This window comes from Girardinichthys multiradiatus, chromosome 13 (genome assembly GCF_021462225.1).
Source record: "Girardinichthys multiradiatus isolate DD_20200921_A chromosome 13, DD_fGirMul_XY1, whole genome shotgun sequence".
Classification (NCBI taxonomy): Eukaryota; Metazoa; Chordata; class Actinopteri; order Cyprinodontiformes; family Goodeidae; genus Girardinichthys; species Girardinichthys multiradiatus.
The window spans coordinates 34698308-34714229 of NC_061806.1; the positions used below are offsets into that span (position 1 = coordinate 34698308).

At 43.4% G+C, this 15922-nt stretch overlaps 1 protein-coding gene and 1 long non-coding RNA gene across 4 annotated transcripts in view; one reads left to right on the forward strand and one right to left on the reverse strand.

Moving 5' to 3' along the window:
* Positions 1 to 15922, reverse strand: part of LOC124879129 (semaphorin-6D-like) — a 227913-nt gene that overhangs the window by 157791 nt on the left and 54200 nt on the right. The gene's annotated exons all lie outside the window — the stretch shown is intronic.
* LOC124879130 lies at positions 676 to 15357 on the forward strand. The gene is made up of 3 exons (XR_007040959.1): positions 676 to 886; positions 999 to 1077; positions 13761 to 15357. It is a non-coding gene; the product is annotated as an uncharacterized LOC124879130 (long non-coding RNA).

Consider the following 15922-nt stretch of genomic DNA (forward strand, 5'->3'; position numbering starts at 1 on the left):
CTATATTCAAAATAAGATTACAAAATCAAATTTAAGGTCGCATTTAAATTTTTCACAATGTACGAAACAGGTTGTTGTGCTGACACTCCTTGCCCTGTATTAATTATCACTATCTAAATGAAGGTGACTAAAATTTGTGGAAATAAGCCCGAAGGGCAGTCTGTCTTTTTTACGTATGTGGATTTGTGTGTTTGTGTGTGTGTGTGTGTGTGTGTGTGTGTGTGTGTAAACATATGAATACGTGTCTTGTGAATGAATATGAATAGGACTTTTGCTTGAGTGCTAACACTGTTCAGGAACTAAATTATTTTATTCCACATGAAGGCCTGTGATAAACTGCTGCATAAGTGGTGGCTCAGGAACTGCTTCTATTAATTCCTGAAAAAAACGGCTTTTTTTTTATAAGAAGCTCAAATTAAAATAGAAAGACAAAAAATTTTTAAAAAAGAGACAATAAAAGACAATTAAGATTTCCCTGACTCACATGCATACTCACATTTCCACAACACCAACAACTTACCTTCATAAAATTCCAACAGAATTATATCATTTCAAATCAATCAGAACCAAATTTAATAACTGTAAACAATTCTGAAATTTGAAAAGTCTAATAATTATCCGTAGAGATGGAATTCACAGTAACATGTACCATGGCAGAAATTACACAAGCTGAGATAAAAGGACCAGAATAGCCATAGAACATTACATTGCCAACATGTAATCTGCATTCCTTATTGCTGCCACCTTCCACATTTGTTCAAAATCAAAGAAAGGTGCAGCAGTTCTCAACGTCTTCAAATTACAAGTCTCTAGAACAATCACGTTGATGGTAGCCGCTCCATTTTCATCAACATTTCAGGAACACTTTCACACTCAAAAAAACAAGGTTGGGTTTAAAATCTATTCTTACGTAAATTATTTTTCTGGTAGAGATGTTTTATGTACAAACTAATCTGCTCTGTATCTTTACTAGGTTGTACCCTTTCCTTTTTCCATAGAATCTTGTGAGCCCCACCAGAGAAAATCGGTATTAACTTCTTGTAAATCACCAGAACAGCACACACATAAGAAGATTGGGTAAGCAATGCAATGCATTATAATATAATATTGAACACTTGTTGATAATTTTATCTTTTTGAGAAAAAGAAAAGAAAAGAAAGAGCTATTTATGATAGTTGGAGCAGAACCCATACAGACAGCTACTGCAGGTGATCAAAATTTTTATCATATCCTTAAAAGAAAGGTAAACTAAAAACCTTAAAAAAATGCAAATATCGAAAGGCTCCATCTTGGTATGTGATGTGTACACATGTACATCTGGTTCTTGTTTCACTGGGTTTTCTGTAGTTTTGCATCCTTATCTTAATGATCAACACTACCAGAACTTGGTGTGTAAAAATTATCAAATGACCATCAAGATTGCGAGGTTTAAATAAAAAAATAATTTATTCATAAGCAAACAACTGATTTTTAATTTATATATATATATATATATATATAAACTGCTAGGTACGAGTAGAGGGTAGTGGTTGGGTGGTAAAATGATACAAAGGTATACTAGGGTATTGAAAAAATGACACTTGCATTGCTTTGGATACAGTCATTAAAAATGCCCATTTGTTGTTCGCTGTGAAGGCAGGTTAAATTTGTGAGGTTTTGTGGGTTTTTTTTCTGACGAGTAATTCACTGTTAGATGCGCTTCCTGTGGCAGGATGTTGCTCAGATATCAGATGTTTTGCATAGATATGCACACCTGTCACTCCTGTAGCCAAGACAAAAGGCCTTTATCTTGACGTTAAACAGAGCAAAATTAATCTTTTATTCCACAGATCGTGTTTCTGAGATCGTCAAAAACAGGGAATGGGTATCATTTGTCTGCATTATTGTGTGGTCAGTCCTTGAGGTCAATTTGATGGGCTGTCCACTCCTGGGAAGAGTCACTGTCTTATTATTATTTTTTTTTTACCGTGTCCTGTCCAGCAGAGTATCGCTCAAAATTGTTGTCTGAGTGCCAAGAAATTGCCCAGCAGATTTACTTTCACAAGCAGAGCATCACAGCTAATGCTTTAAAGCTCTGCTTGATATTTATAAAATAAACTTTATTATAAACTTCTTTGGGAATATTTCAATTGTTACGGACACGGAGACTGAAATAAAAAGGAAAAAAGAAGCTCAAAAAAGAGAGAGATGGGGAAAAAGGGGAGGAAAGAGTGGAGGAGAGAAAGAAGGATGAAAAGAATACAAGATTACACCCTGCTTGCTTATACACCTGCAGCTGTTTTTTTTTTTTTTAACAAAATAGTACACAGTAATTCTGAATGTAAAATGTACTTAGTGAGAGGTGCAGCCCAATATAGAACATCTGTGTATCTGTCAACACCTGAAGCTTAACACCTGAGTATGAGTGTGGACGTGCTTTTTGTATACAAGGTTTCTCCACAAAAATATGCAATAGCGAGTGTGAGGACCCACAGGCCTGCCCCATGGTCCCTGGACGGACACTGAGGAGATCCAAGCCACAGACATCCAAAGGCTGCCCAAAACACAGGAACCCCAGGAGAACCACCGCCGGGACTACCGCAACCCCCCCAGAGAAGAGCAGTGGAGAGTCCCAGGGAAACCACCCAGCAGCGACAGTGCAGAAGCCCCAGGGAGCCGCAGCGACGAGTCCACAGGCCCCGCCGGCAGCCATCCACACCCGAGCAGATCCAGCCATGGACCCAGAGGCCCAAGACCCCGGGACACACCACCCCCCAAGCAGAGGCCCGACAGAGCCCAGGGGGCCAGGCCCCGGCAAGCAGCTACCGGGAGTGAGCCAGCACATACCAAAGCACCCGGCCCCGGACACCGAGAACCACAAGTACACCAGTGGGCAGAGACTCCAACCACCGGCAGGCGGTGTGGTGGGGAGGAAGCTGATCCAGGAGAGGGAGCAGTCCAAGACCGAACCTGTCACAAAAAAAAAAAAAAACAGGCGCACACAGTCACAATCACCCACTCCCACCATCCTGCATACACATAAAATCACTCACACCCAAAGTAAGGATAAACAACAATGGACGTCATACATTCACTCACAATCCCCATGCATACTCTATACTCCCAGGTCCAGGCGCCGGTACCCCCTAGGGGCAACCGGCCCCCGGACCCACGAGGTGGTCCCCTTCCCTCCTGGGGCAGAGGCAGGCAGACAGCGCCGGTACCGCCCAGACCCAGGCAACCCCACGCCCCGAACCCAGTCCCCAACAACCCCCATCCACCTCCAGAGAGGGGGCTATGTACAAAAGAGGGGTCCACATGGCCGAAAGCAACCCGCCAACCGGAGCCGCCCCAGGACGGAGTAGTGCCGACCCCCCAACGAGCTCCGATCCCAACCCCATGAGTCTCCCACCCCCAGTGAACCCCAACAAGAGCCTCCCCACAGGGCCATCCCCAACAAGGACACCGATATCGAACACATCCCCCAAACCCAAACGGCTTGAATCCTCACCCCCACAGGGGCACACCCCCACAGGTGAACTCCATGGCCGAGAAGCCGATGAAGCCACACCCACACAGCGCAAGCTCCACACACAGCCCCGCTCTAAGAACCCCCGCCGCACCTCGCTCCCCCACCACACAGCGCGCTGCAACGGCAGGGCAAGGGCCCCGCGCAATGCCACTCCCGCCCACTGGCGCAACAGGGCAGACCCCACCCAGCATCGCACGCACAACAGAACCCCCGACCCCGCACCATGACGGGACAAACTCATCCACCAAGAGGTCCCCGGCCAGCGGCAGGCACCCAGGGCCAGTGACCCCACCATGCCCCCCTCAGCGACAAAAAAACACTACATCACTGCCACTGCAACGACCGCCCAGGGAGGAACACTATCCAGCTCAGCTCCACCATTGCCGCCCAGCCTATCCAAACGCCAGTGACCCCACGCCCTAGAAGTGGACACAACCCCTCCACCCTACAGGCCGCAGCCCCGATCCCCCCTCGGACAAGACAGCCAGCAGAGCAGCACACCTCCAAACCCGCCCAACCCCCGCCAGACAGCGCCAGCAGCCCCAGCCTACGAGAGGGATACATGCACTGGCCGGGGACCTGGGCCATGCAGGTCAACCGCTCCAGGCCAAGCATAACCCGCCAGCCGCCCCGGTGCAGTCACAAGACATGCTCCGCCGCCCCACCCACCCGACCGCCAACTGCAGCCCAGCGCCCAACCCCAGGCCAGGACCACAAAAGGAAGCAATGGAAAAAAGGCCACGGCAGCCCCAGTTACCAGGCACCCCGCCAACCCCAGCCCCAAACCCCGGGAGCGCCCCAGCCCGCCGGCCACCCGCACCCCCGCATGGCACACCACGGCCACGCGGGGTGCGGGTGGCACCCCCGCATGGCCACCAAGCAGTCCAGCCGGCCAGCCCCTCCATCAAAGCGGGGCCACATCCCAATCAACGCCGGCTAAGAACCCCCTGCCGGAGCCCGGCACCCCCCCCCCAGCCGGCACACCAGGGCCCAAAGCCAGGGGCCGAGATCCAAGGGAACCAAGGCGATCCCGAGAGAGCCGAAACGCCAGCCCAGACCCGACTAGAGGGCCCACTCCCTCTCCCGGCCTCTGACCACAGATGGGAAATAGCGAACGGGGGTGTGAAAAGACCCCAAGCCTGCCTCCGCCAGCTCAAATGTGGTGTTGATACGTGTTGTTGTAGTGTGCATTTAAAAAAACGGTGGGGAAGAGGGTCCCCCCACCCCCACTCTGAACCCTCAACGTCTACATGCAATTATACCCTTAGAGTCACTGTCTTAAATATTTTCCACTTTTGAATAATCTTTTCTCTGTAGAACAATGGACTTCAAAACATACCCCCAAAAACACAAAAACTAATTAGATCTGGAACAAGCCTTAGGAAAACCTTAATCATCTAACATTCTAAAATTCTGATTTTGATGCAGATCATCTTCCCTCATTCCCACCCCCAACCATTCTTCTCCCTCATATGGAGCACCACCGCTGTGTACCACATTCCAGCTGACTAATAATCAGTCTTCTGGAGTGGGGATAAAAGAAAATCCCCCAGAGGAAAAATCCCTTATGGCTCTTGCTATTGAATTCCACTTAAAATGAAGATGCTGCCAATCATCATCTAGCTCCCAAATAAACTTGGAGAAGAAAAAGTAGAGATTTCTTATACCTAGCTAAAGCCCTGCTTGCTTGCTATTGAGCCTTTAAGGGATAAATATTAGGAATTAGACAGGATATACTGCCTGGAAACCTTTCAGAGAGCCCAGACTGAGAGGCGGACTGGCGCTGAAGCATAAACTTTTTGACAGAGTCTGTATGAGCCCTGCATAAGGAAATAAATCATTTGACTTTTAATGAGACTTTATGGCCAGGGGAGAAAACACACCGACAGAAAGGGGGGTTGATGGACGGAGTGGTTGTTTTCCTGGAAAATGGCTGCAACACAAAGGAGGATAGAGGGAAACATGGAGGGGATGATGGGGGGGGAAGAGGACGCCTGAGGGGCCACTTAAGCTAATTAATGGATCATTGTGCACATTCAGCGAGCGTGCACGTTGTGTTTTAAGGGGGCTTAAGTCTTCATCCATTAGACAAATGAGAGGGCAGGAGGGAGGCTTCAAGTAGAAGTCTAATGGGCAGTAACACGCACACACTAATGGCTACATAAAGTAATCAGTCCCCTGGACTAATCAGGATTTTTTAATGAACATGCAATCTCTCACTCTGAGGCTACAAAATGCACTGATTGAATTAGAGCATGGCTCCAACCACAGCCGAAGGGTAAAGAAGCTGCTATTTTTTAAGGGGAAGAGGGAGGAGAAGCTGAGCAGGTGATTCACTTGGTGATTTAGTTTCCAAGTGAAAGTGAGCCCAGAGCCTTAGTCAGTCCCCGGTGTCACAACTAGTCACTCAGATATTTATTCATAGGTTTTAACCCTTAACCGACACAAACAAATTTGCAAACTGACTTAACTACCTCTAGTTTTAGTCTTTCTGTACCAGCCTTTATATGCCGTTTTAGCTGGATATCCATCAAGAGGTGGCTGAGTGCTGGATTCACAGTCTCATATACTATTGTTTTCATTTCCAGCATGTGTTTTTCATGGTGTGTGTCAAGTTATTTCTGGTGCTTTGGCGCTTAGTTACTTCTTATATCATGCCAAGTTGAAGAGCAAGTCTGGCTGCTGATCCCCACTCTGCAGGCGGTCTGTAAGCTTCTCTATGATATGTTTTTGGAAATGATAATCAGATTCATTCTGGTAGATTAGAGCTTCTCAAGGCTCCATAAATACACCAAACCACCCCCACCCTACCCTGGTAGCCGATCGCCTCATCAATGACTCAAAAAATCTCAACATTTCTCCTTTTTTCTTTAGTTTTTTTGCATTCGGACTGAGGCGGCAGGCCGACTGAGATTAAAATGCAGCAGATTGAGCTCACAGCAGATCTCTGGGTTAATTTCCATGTGATTTAAATATTCACTCCAGTCTTTAAGGAATGGGAGCCTGACTGATATCTGAATCTGATCTGAAATAGCTCCTTCAAATCTCTGAGCACATTGCTGTTGGGAGAAAGGAAGAGTTTAACCATACTCAAAATCATCTGCTTAAGTAAAATGTGGAAGGCCAAGAATGGCGCCCGTTTCCTGACAGGCAGAGACCTCTTTGAAATCTGAAACCCTAATCCTATACTGAGATACAGTAAATAGAAGATGTGCTTTTCTTTATGCTTAAATAAAGCCTAAAGTGTAATCCTGTTTCATGTTAGTTAGCTTGTTTTATGCAGTTCAGCAATGCAGCACAGAGTGTATTTATAAAACCACAGTGAAATAAATGTATTGGTTTCTACCACTGTAATATCTGAACCAGCAAAAACAGGCCTGTAGTTGAGCAGATATGTGGCTCAGGTTGTAGAAACAATTATCATGTTAAAAAAAAAAAAAAAAAAAAGATTAAGCGTTGCACTGAAGCGATACCTCTCAAATTTCCCGTAAATAAATGGCTGTACGGTTACAAGATGTTGTGCTATATACTAAATGTAATTTTATTACATTTTATTTAGATACTGCATGGTCAGGGAAACAAAAGTCAAACACTTTATATGTTAGAAAGTAAACCAGAAACCCTCTGATCCTAGTTTGACAACTCAAATTCTTTAAAGTTGCTCATCAGAAATTGCGGTCTGATTTTAAACCTACCGTAACAAAAAACAACACCACTTTTAAAAGTTATTACTGCCTAAACTTTTAAGTTTGGTAACTCTGCTGTTTTAGTGCTTTTAGACCACTGCTTTTCACACAGCGGTTTATAATTTCTTATTTGTTTGTGGTACAATAGGGGCACCACACTTATGTATTTTTGTATTTTCCTGGTTACTTGTTCCAAGGTGAAGGCTTACCTACCATGACAGGATTTTGAGAAAGTCATCCATGCTGTAGATTACTGTAATGCTTTTTTTTCCAATCCAAGTTCTCCATAATTCATCCATTTGCCTTTTTACTGGAGGCAAGTGACATAACCACTTTATTCTGGTTTTAGCTTCCTTACATTGGCATCAAGTACAATTTAGGCATCATTTACACATGTATTAATTAAGAGTCTTCCTGGACTCACACCAGAGTATTCCAAGTCTCTTAATAAGTCACATGCCTACCAGAGCTTTGGGATTGTCACACCAGCTACTTTTATATGTTCCTAATGGATTAGGTTGTTTTTATGCATAGTCCCCAAGCTCTGGAACCAATTTTAAGTTAAATCTGCACAGGGCTACAACCTTTTTAAAAATCATCTTAAAACATGTTGCTCTGGTTAATTATGTAAACAGTGGCTTTTAATGTGTTTGAAAATGTGGCAACTGTATTTACTTATTTATTGGATTTATTTTCTTTTATTGGCTCCATATACTGTGCTAGATTTTGTTTTTACAATTTGCCTGTAGAGCGCTCTGGTGTAATTTAAATGTGCTCTATAAATGATATGAAATGATGCACAATTGGCTAGTTTTCAATTAAACCAACCAGCAGCAAGAATAAAGAAGCACTAATCACACTGTTAAAATCCTCCCACAAGGAGTAGCATGAACATTTCAGTTGAGCCTTGTATGTCCTTGACATAATGAGAGCACTGAAACATACTGGACCCTCCATGTTGAATCTCACCTTCAAATAATGATATTTTTCTTCTTCCCTTTCCTCCCATGTGTAGCATATCTCACTTTCACATTCAGTTTCTCCTTAGTGCTAGTTTTCTGGGTCAAGCAGGAAACATTGGCTCTTTCAAATTTGGGACACTGTCCGAATAAAAAAAAAAAAAGAAAATGTCCAATGTGGGTCAACAACAAGATCCAATGTAGGATGAGGGATTTCCTAAACATTTACTGTTTTTCACTTTCTCTGAGACAAAAACAGTAGAAATTACATATTGTCTCGTTTTGAGCTGGTTAGGAAACAAGACTAAGATAGAGATAACTAAGGGTGAAAAAAGGGTAACTTAAGATTAAAATCTTGGTAGGAACAATGCAGATACAAAATAAATTCAAAAAATTCATTCAAGAAAAAGCAGTTTTAGTCTATAAAACAATTGACTGTCAAACATGTTAATTTCTTTTTAACACCGTTCAGTGTGATTAATGATTCAAAGACAATAAATCTTATCACTGAATGGTGGGTAAGACACATTAAGATCTTTATTTTCCAAACCTGCTTTATAGTGTCTGGAATAATGGAAAGGATGGATCCTTTCCCAGCAATCCCCAGGCAAAAACATAGATAACATTTGGTTTAAAAGTTTTTCAACTCCAACTCTATTCAGACATTTCCAAGAAGTGGAGTGAGATTGCACAGAAAAATCCTTTGAGGAGGTTCCCCAGTGAAATGCAAGTTTTGCAAATAGTACTAAATTGTTATAGAAGTTGGAACAGGGATGTAGAAATGACGTTACACCCGAGTTAAACGTGCTCCAGTTGCAAGTCAGAACACCAGTGGGATTTGCCACTTGTTTTGACTCCAAGGGAAGAGGGGGTCACGACATTTCAGGCATACCATATAGAGAAGATGGTTGCCAACATGTGTCAGGGCAGTTTTGCTCTGCAAAAGACAGAAGACTAATAGTGTGATTGACTTTATTAAATCAAGACTGAATCCAGCATCATATTCACAGGAGCTCATGCCTTCTCTATGCACTACCGCATGCCTCATCGCACCATCTACACGTCATTAGAATGCTCTCCTACTTCCTACTTGTAACCTTGAAAACGGTGCTGCACAGAAATGCACTTGGCTGGAAAGAGAATATAGAGGGGATTTCAGCCTACTTTGGCCCTTACAGCGTCACTCAACCCAAGAACGTAAAATGGAGATGTTTGATGAACAGTCTATTTAAAACAAGTCCTGTTTTACATATGACCACATTTAGGATTGCAGTTTTGACTTACTGTCCCTCACAGAAATATGGCATCAAACAAACAATTCTCAGCACTTAATGAGGCCTGTCCTCCCAGATACTTCAGAAAATCTGCATCATTGGAAGTGGTGGTGGTCTGGCTGTTTTTTATTGCAAAGACCTGGGCCCATATTCACAAAGATTCTCACAAAGTCCTCTCAGACAGCTCCTAACTTAGCCTAAAAATTCCTGGCAAGGACTCCTAGCCTAAGACTGATTCACTTCCCTTCTGAGAGAGACTCTGAGCAAAGAGACTACAGAAGTTCCTATCTTAGTGAGGAGGTGTGGTTGACCCCGTTGCCAAGAGTGAAGCTATCTTCAAAGAGCTGTGATTTGTTGTAAAAAAAAAAAAAAACAACAAAAAAAAAAACCCAATAAATGTTCACCTAGTAATCAGTGGAGAGAAATTACTCGAGGATAGAATTTGGACTGGATTCAGAAATGTGTAAATCATAATGATAAAGCCTAGTGAGATTAAATTTATTTTCCCACAGCATCAACTTGTTTAAATGTAGCTTATTAACATGCTCATCATTATATTATTATTTTTACTCGCCATGCTGGTCATTTTCATACTGCATATATTCAGCATTTTACTGTGATGTTCCTTACTGTATAATGATGTTTAGTGTGGTAAAATGAACAAAACAGAACAGAGAAATAAAGGTGGAGCAAACCGAACTCATTTCGGAACAGAGCAGAGCCTGAAGAGAGCAGTGTTGGAAGGTAGATTTGGTCCTGGGATCACGGCGCGAAAAACAGGCATTCCCAGGCAGATCAGTGCGCCATGTGAGCAGCTCTGGTATCTGCTGTGATCAGAAGCTAGAGAGGAGATTGCAGAACACCAGTGAACTTCCTCACAGACAGGGAGCATTGTAGATGATCATTCAGGCTTTTTTTTTATGCTTTTGTGCCGCACTAGTGGCCTTTATTTTAGCATTTCTTTTGACAGTAAGCAGATAGGAAATGGTGAAAAGAGTCCAGGAAGGGTGTGCAGAAAACGTCGCTGTGTTTTGATATTGCGACGGCCTGCATCAAGGACTAAGGACTCCGTACATGTGTTGCGCGCTTTGTGGGGTGCCTTGAGATGACGTTGTAAATAATCGTCGTTTAACTAAATAATCTGAACTGAAACTACAGGTCCTTCTCAAAATATTAGCATATTGTGATAAAGTTCATTATTTTCCATAATGTAATGATGAAAATTTAACATTCATATATTTTAGATTCATTGCACACTAACTGAAATATTTCAGGTCTTTTATTGTCTTAATACGGATGATTGTGGCATACAGCTCATGAAAACCAAAAATTCCTATCTCACAAAATTAGCATATTTCATCCGACCAATAAAAGAAAAGTGTTTTTAATACAAAAAACGTCAACCTTCAAATAATCATGTACAGTTATGCACTCAATACTTGGTCAGGAATCCTTTTGCAGAAATGACTGCTTCAATGCGGCGTGGCAAGGAGGCAATCAGCCTGTGGCACTGCTGAGGTCTTATGGAGGCCCAGGATGCTTCGATAGCGGCCTTTAGCTCATCCAGAGTGTTGGGTCTTGAGTCTCTCAACGTTCTCTTCACAATATCCCACAGATTCTCTATGGGGTTCACATCAGGAGAGTTGGCAGGCCAATTGAGCACAGTGATACCATGGTCAGTAAACCATTTACCAGTGGTTTTGGCACTGTGAGCAGGTGCCAGGTTGTGCTGAAAAAATGAAATCTTCATCCCCATAAAGCTTTTCAGCAGATGGAAGCATGAAGTGCTCCAAAATCTCCTGATAGCTAGCTGCATTGACCCTGCCCTTGGTAAAACACAGTGGACCAACACCAGCAGCTGACACGGCACCCCAGACCATCACTGACTGTGGGTACTTGACACTGGACTTCTGGCATTTTGGCATTTCCTTCTCCCCAGTCTTCCTCCAGACTCTGGCACCTTGATTTCCGAATGACATGCAGAATTTGCTTTCATCCGAAAAAAGTACTTTGGACCACTGAGCAACAGTCCAGTGCTGCTTCTCTGTAGCCCAGGTCGGGCGCTCCTGCCGCTGTTTCTGGTTCAAAAGTGGCTTGACCTGGGGAATGCGGCACATGTAGCCCATTTCCTGCACACGCCTGTGCACGGTGGCTCTGGATGTTTCTACTCCAGACTCAGTCCACTGCTTCCGCAGGTCCCCCAAGGTCTGGAATCGGCCCTTCTCCACAATCTTCCTCAAGGTCCGGTCACCTCTTCTCGTTGTGCAGCGTTTTCTGCCACACTTTTTCCTTCCCACAGACTTCCCACTGAGGTGCCTTGATACAGCACTCTGGGAACAGCCTATTCGTTCAGAAATTTCTTTCTGTGTCTTACCCTCTTGCTTGAGGGTGTCAATAGTGGCCTTCTGGACAGCAGTCAGATCGGCAGTCTTACCCATGATTGGGGTTTTGAGTGATGAACCAGACTGGGAGTTTTAAAGGCTTCAGGAATCTTTTGCAGGTGTTTAGAGTTAACTCATTGATTCAGATGATTAGGTTCATAGCTCGTTTAGAGACCCTTTTAATGATATGCTAATTTTGTGAGATAGGAATTTTGGGTTTTCATGAGCTGTATGCCAAAATCATCTGTATTAAGACAATAAAAGACCTGAAATATTTCAGTTAGTGTGCAATGAATCTAAAATATATGAATGTTAAATTTTCATCATGACATTATGGAAAATAATTAACTTTATCACAATATGCTAATATTTTGAGAAGGACCTGTATCTGTGTAGTTATGCTGCTATAGGCTTAGGCTGCTGGAGGACATAATGACCACTTTCACCCTCTTCGCTACATTCTCACACTACTCTCCAATTTTGCATTATTTGTTGTTATTTCAGCTTTTAACTTTGTTCTCTCTTTTCTCTTCCAAGAAGCTACACCTGGCCTGACTCTGTGTCTACCTGCGACACCTTTCTGGAGAGGGGCATCGTCCAAGCTTCTGCTTGCAACAACTTAATGCTCACCCTCTACCGATGATCCACATGGCCCTGTCTTTTAGTGTTTAACCCTTTCTGTCTCCTAGACATGGCGATTGACTGAGCTTTTACTGTAACTAATTATATCTGCTTTCTTTCAGATGCTAACCTTGAAAACTGGCTCAGAGTTTATCTGTTCTTTCTTTCTAGGTGAAACGACTAAAGGAGCTACATCCATTAACATTTACTTTTCCTTCCCATAGAACGTACTCCTGGATCAGTGCTTCTTTGTTCTCTTTGTGTCTCTGCTCTGTTCTCTCTAACGCCCACTTGGTCATGGCAGATGGCCGCTCACACTGAGCCTGGTTCTGCTGGAGGTTTCTTCCTGTTAAAAGGGAGTTTTTCCTCTCCGCTGTCGCTACATGCATGCTTAGTATGAGGGATTGCTGCAAAGTCAACGCCAGTGACTGTCCACTGTCTCTACATGCTCATCCTGGAGGAAGGAATGCTGCAAGTCACTGACTGGATGCAATCTGCTGGGTTTCCTTAGACAGAAAAACTTCTTATCCAATTTGAATAAATAACTAAGTTTGACTGCACTGTTCAATAGTTTGGATTAATTGGAATGTATGTACCTGACTGTTGTGAAGTGCCTTGAGACAACATGTGTTGTGAATTGGCGCTATACATATAAAACTGAATTGAACTGAATTAAACCCATGGCTTAAACCCATGACCAATCAGGCTTAGGCTGTGACACCATCATGTACAATACAGCAAATATTTATTCACCTCATTTACATCTTCCTTCTATGTATATAAAGTTTATGTGCTCATTTACTTACCGTTTAGGGGGTGGATCTCTGCACAATTAAGCCGGTAGCATTTTACTAATTCGCTATTGTTCACTGTTCAGAGAATATCTCTCCTTTCTCTCGTTTTTCCACCATCCTCCCTGCTTAAGACAAACTTAGGCTCACTAAAAGTCCTCCCCACTACTCTAAACATTTCCTCACATTGGGAGCCTTCCTAAGGCCTAAGATGCTTCGTGAATAACTTATCTTACCAAGGGAAAATTCTAAGATTTTTCTTAGACTGACTTCACAAGGAGCTACTTTTAGTCATAGGATTCTTTATGAATACGGGCCCTGAACTTGTCTGTGCTTCCCTTTCCAAACTTAACTTCTTTTAAAAGGTTTAGGATTTAAAAGCAAACCCCATTTCTCTATTATAGCTCTCCTCATTTTTCAACTGCCCAAACCCTACTCAGGCTTTATTTCTGAAATTTTCAAATCTTCATCTTATTTTGCCACACCTGCTAACCTTTTCTTTTTACTTTTTATCATGTTGATGACCCTTCCACCAAGCCAAGAACCCAGTCCCCCCTGCAGCTAAAAGCCTGCACCTACACCCGGCAGCAAGATCACCCAAAAACAGGAGACCCCCCAGGGCCCCCAACACACCAAGCAAGCACAAGCCCACAGTGGCAACCAAAATTTGGAGGGAGAAAGCTAGGGAAGACGCAAACCAATCATACCTGGTGAGCCAATCCCTGAGAGGACAAGAGGGAGGGATGTCTGCCGGCCTGACACATCCCTAGGAGCCAAAGGCCACGACACAGGAGCCCCCCACTCCGGGACGTGGCCCAAGCACCCACACAAACGTCACACCAAGGATAGCCCCCCCGCCACCCCCACATGATAACTTCAGAGGCCCCCAGGCCATCCACATACCTCCATTACCTACGAACCAGCACAGGCAGCGCAGTGGGAGCAAGAAGACCCCGCCTTGCCCCCAGTGCCTAACACCACCCCGAAGCAAAGCTAAGTTTGGGTGTTAGGCACCTTACACAGTCCTCTTCCCATGCCTGCAAGGTCAATCATCCCGCACATCAAGACCCTACTGATGTTGCATATGTTAGGGAGGAGGTGATGGGTGCTGGCACGAATCGCCCTGGAGACCAGCTCCCCAACTGGCCCCCTCTTGTCACACCAGTGGAATTAACAAAATGTGGCATTCAGGCAAACTAAAATTGGCAATACAAGCAGATAAGATAAAAATTATCTAATTGTTTGCAAATATTTGCCAATTAAACTCATATTTAATTGCCTTGGGCCTTAGTATAAATCCTCAACATCTTTGTAAACAATTTCTCAGAGTTCTTTTCATTCTCACATAGTCAGAAAATAGATCATATTTTTTTGTTATACTCAAACTGTAAATACATGTTTAATGACACAAACAGTTAGAAAAGCAAATAAACAGTTTGTTCCTTTTATGCTTGGTGTAATGATAAAGGATATTGAACTATGGGTGGCTGAGGGACATCCACATTTCCAAGACTGAATTGGGCTTTTGAAATGACAAAAAATTGTTTAGTGTGAAATATATCAATAAAGATAAAACTGCAACTACTTAAATGCTAGTAAAGCTACTGTATGTTTGAATGATTTTGCTCTTTCTAACCTTCAAACAGTGCTGTTCAGCTTAAACTTTTCAGCAGGTCTAAAGAATTACAATTGATAAGCATTATTGCATGCCATTTTTACCCCACTTGAAGTGTTTTTATTTTATTTTATTTTTTATAATTGTTGGACCATGTTTTGCTGAATATTGGACCATTTGCACGTTGCTGTACGCTACCAGGCCTTCTGGCATCATCGGCCATTTTGTACCCCAGGATAGTCGGCTACTTCAAATCCCAGCGGGCACCGCGGCTGATATGACGGGACGTTCCAGTTCTGACATCACCATGGGCTATTTAAGAAAGTGAGCCCTTTAAGGAGGTGCTTTCAGCTTGGGACCGAGACGTGGTTACTTCGCAAATGGAGCATCACTCTGGAGAAAAAATTCCACGTGGACTTTCATTCATTCTCCCCATTGGCCAACGAGAAAACTAAACGAATTAAGCTTACAGGAATAAGAAGGCTTGTACGTTTTCAACTTTACCGATCGAAGATGTGGGTTTAACACATAACCAAAAAAACCATGGAGTTTTCAAGGAGACGCAATTTTTCTTCCTTGTTTTTTTTGTTCCAGTCGATTAGTGATGGTCCGTCATATTTTTCACCTTTCTTCCGAGGAGGCCACAAAGGACGAAAAACGGACTGCTTTGCTGAGTATCCACGGATGCTTGGAACTCTTGAACCCCTTTCTCTCTCTCCCTCTGCTCAGAGGAGAAAACATCAAGTAAAATCCATCCTTTTATTTTTATTTCTTTATTAGAAATAGCGTGGGCAGGATAGAGTAGGTTTTAGTGTGATTTAGAATCGCCACTTATAGTCTAATGTGTTCTGAATTGTATGTGCAACCTTTTATTGAAACTTTGATAGTTGTTGATTTTCAGAGGCCGCCAAGTCTCGCAAGTGTGTCTTGACTGTGTGACACCTGGTGCAGGTGCGCGGTAAAACTGAACTGCTATAATAACTTCATGGTGAAATTCACCATTTTCTTTGTCGTCAACTTTACTGCTTTTTAGTTGCCGGCAAACGTTTGACAACTTTTGTGTGCGCGGACCCCCAAGTGTTGG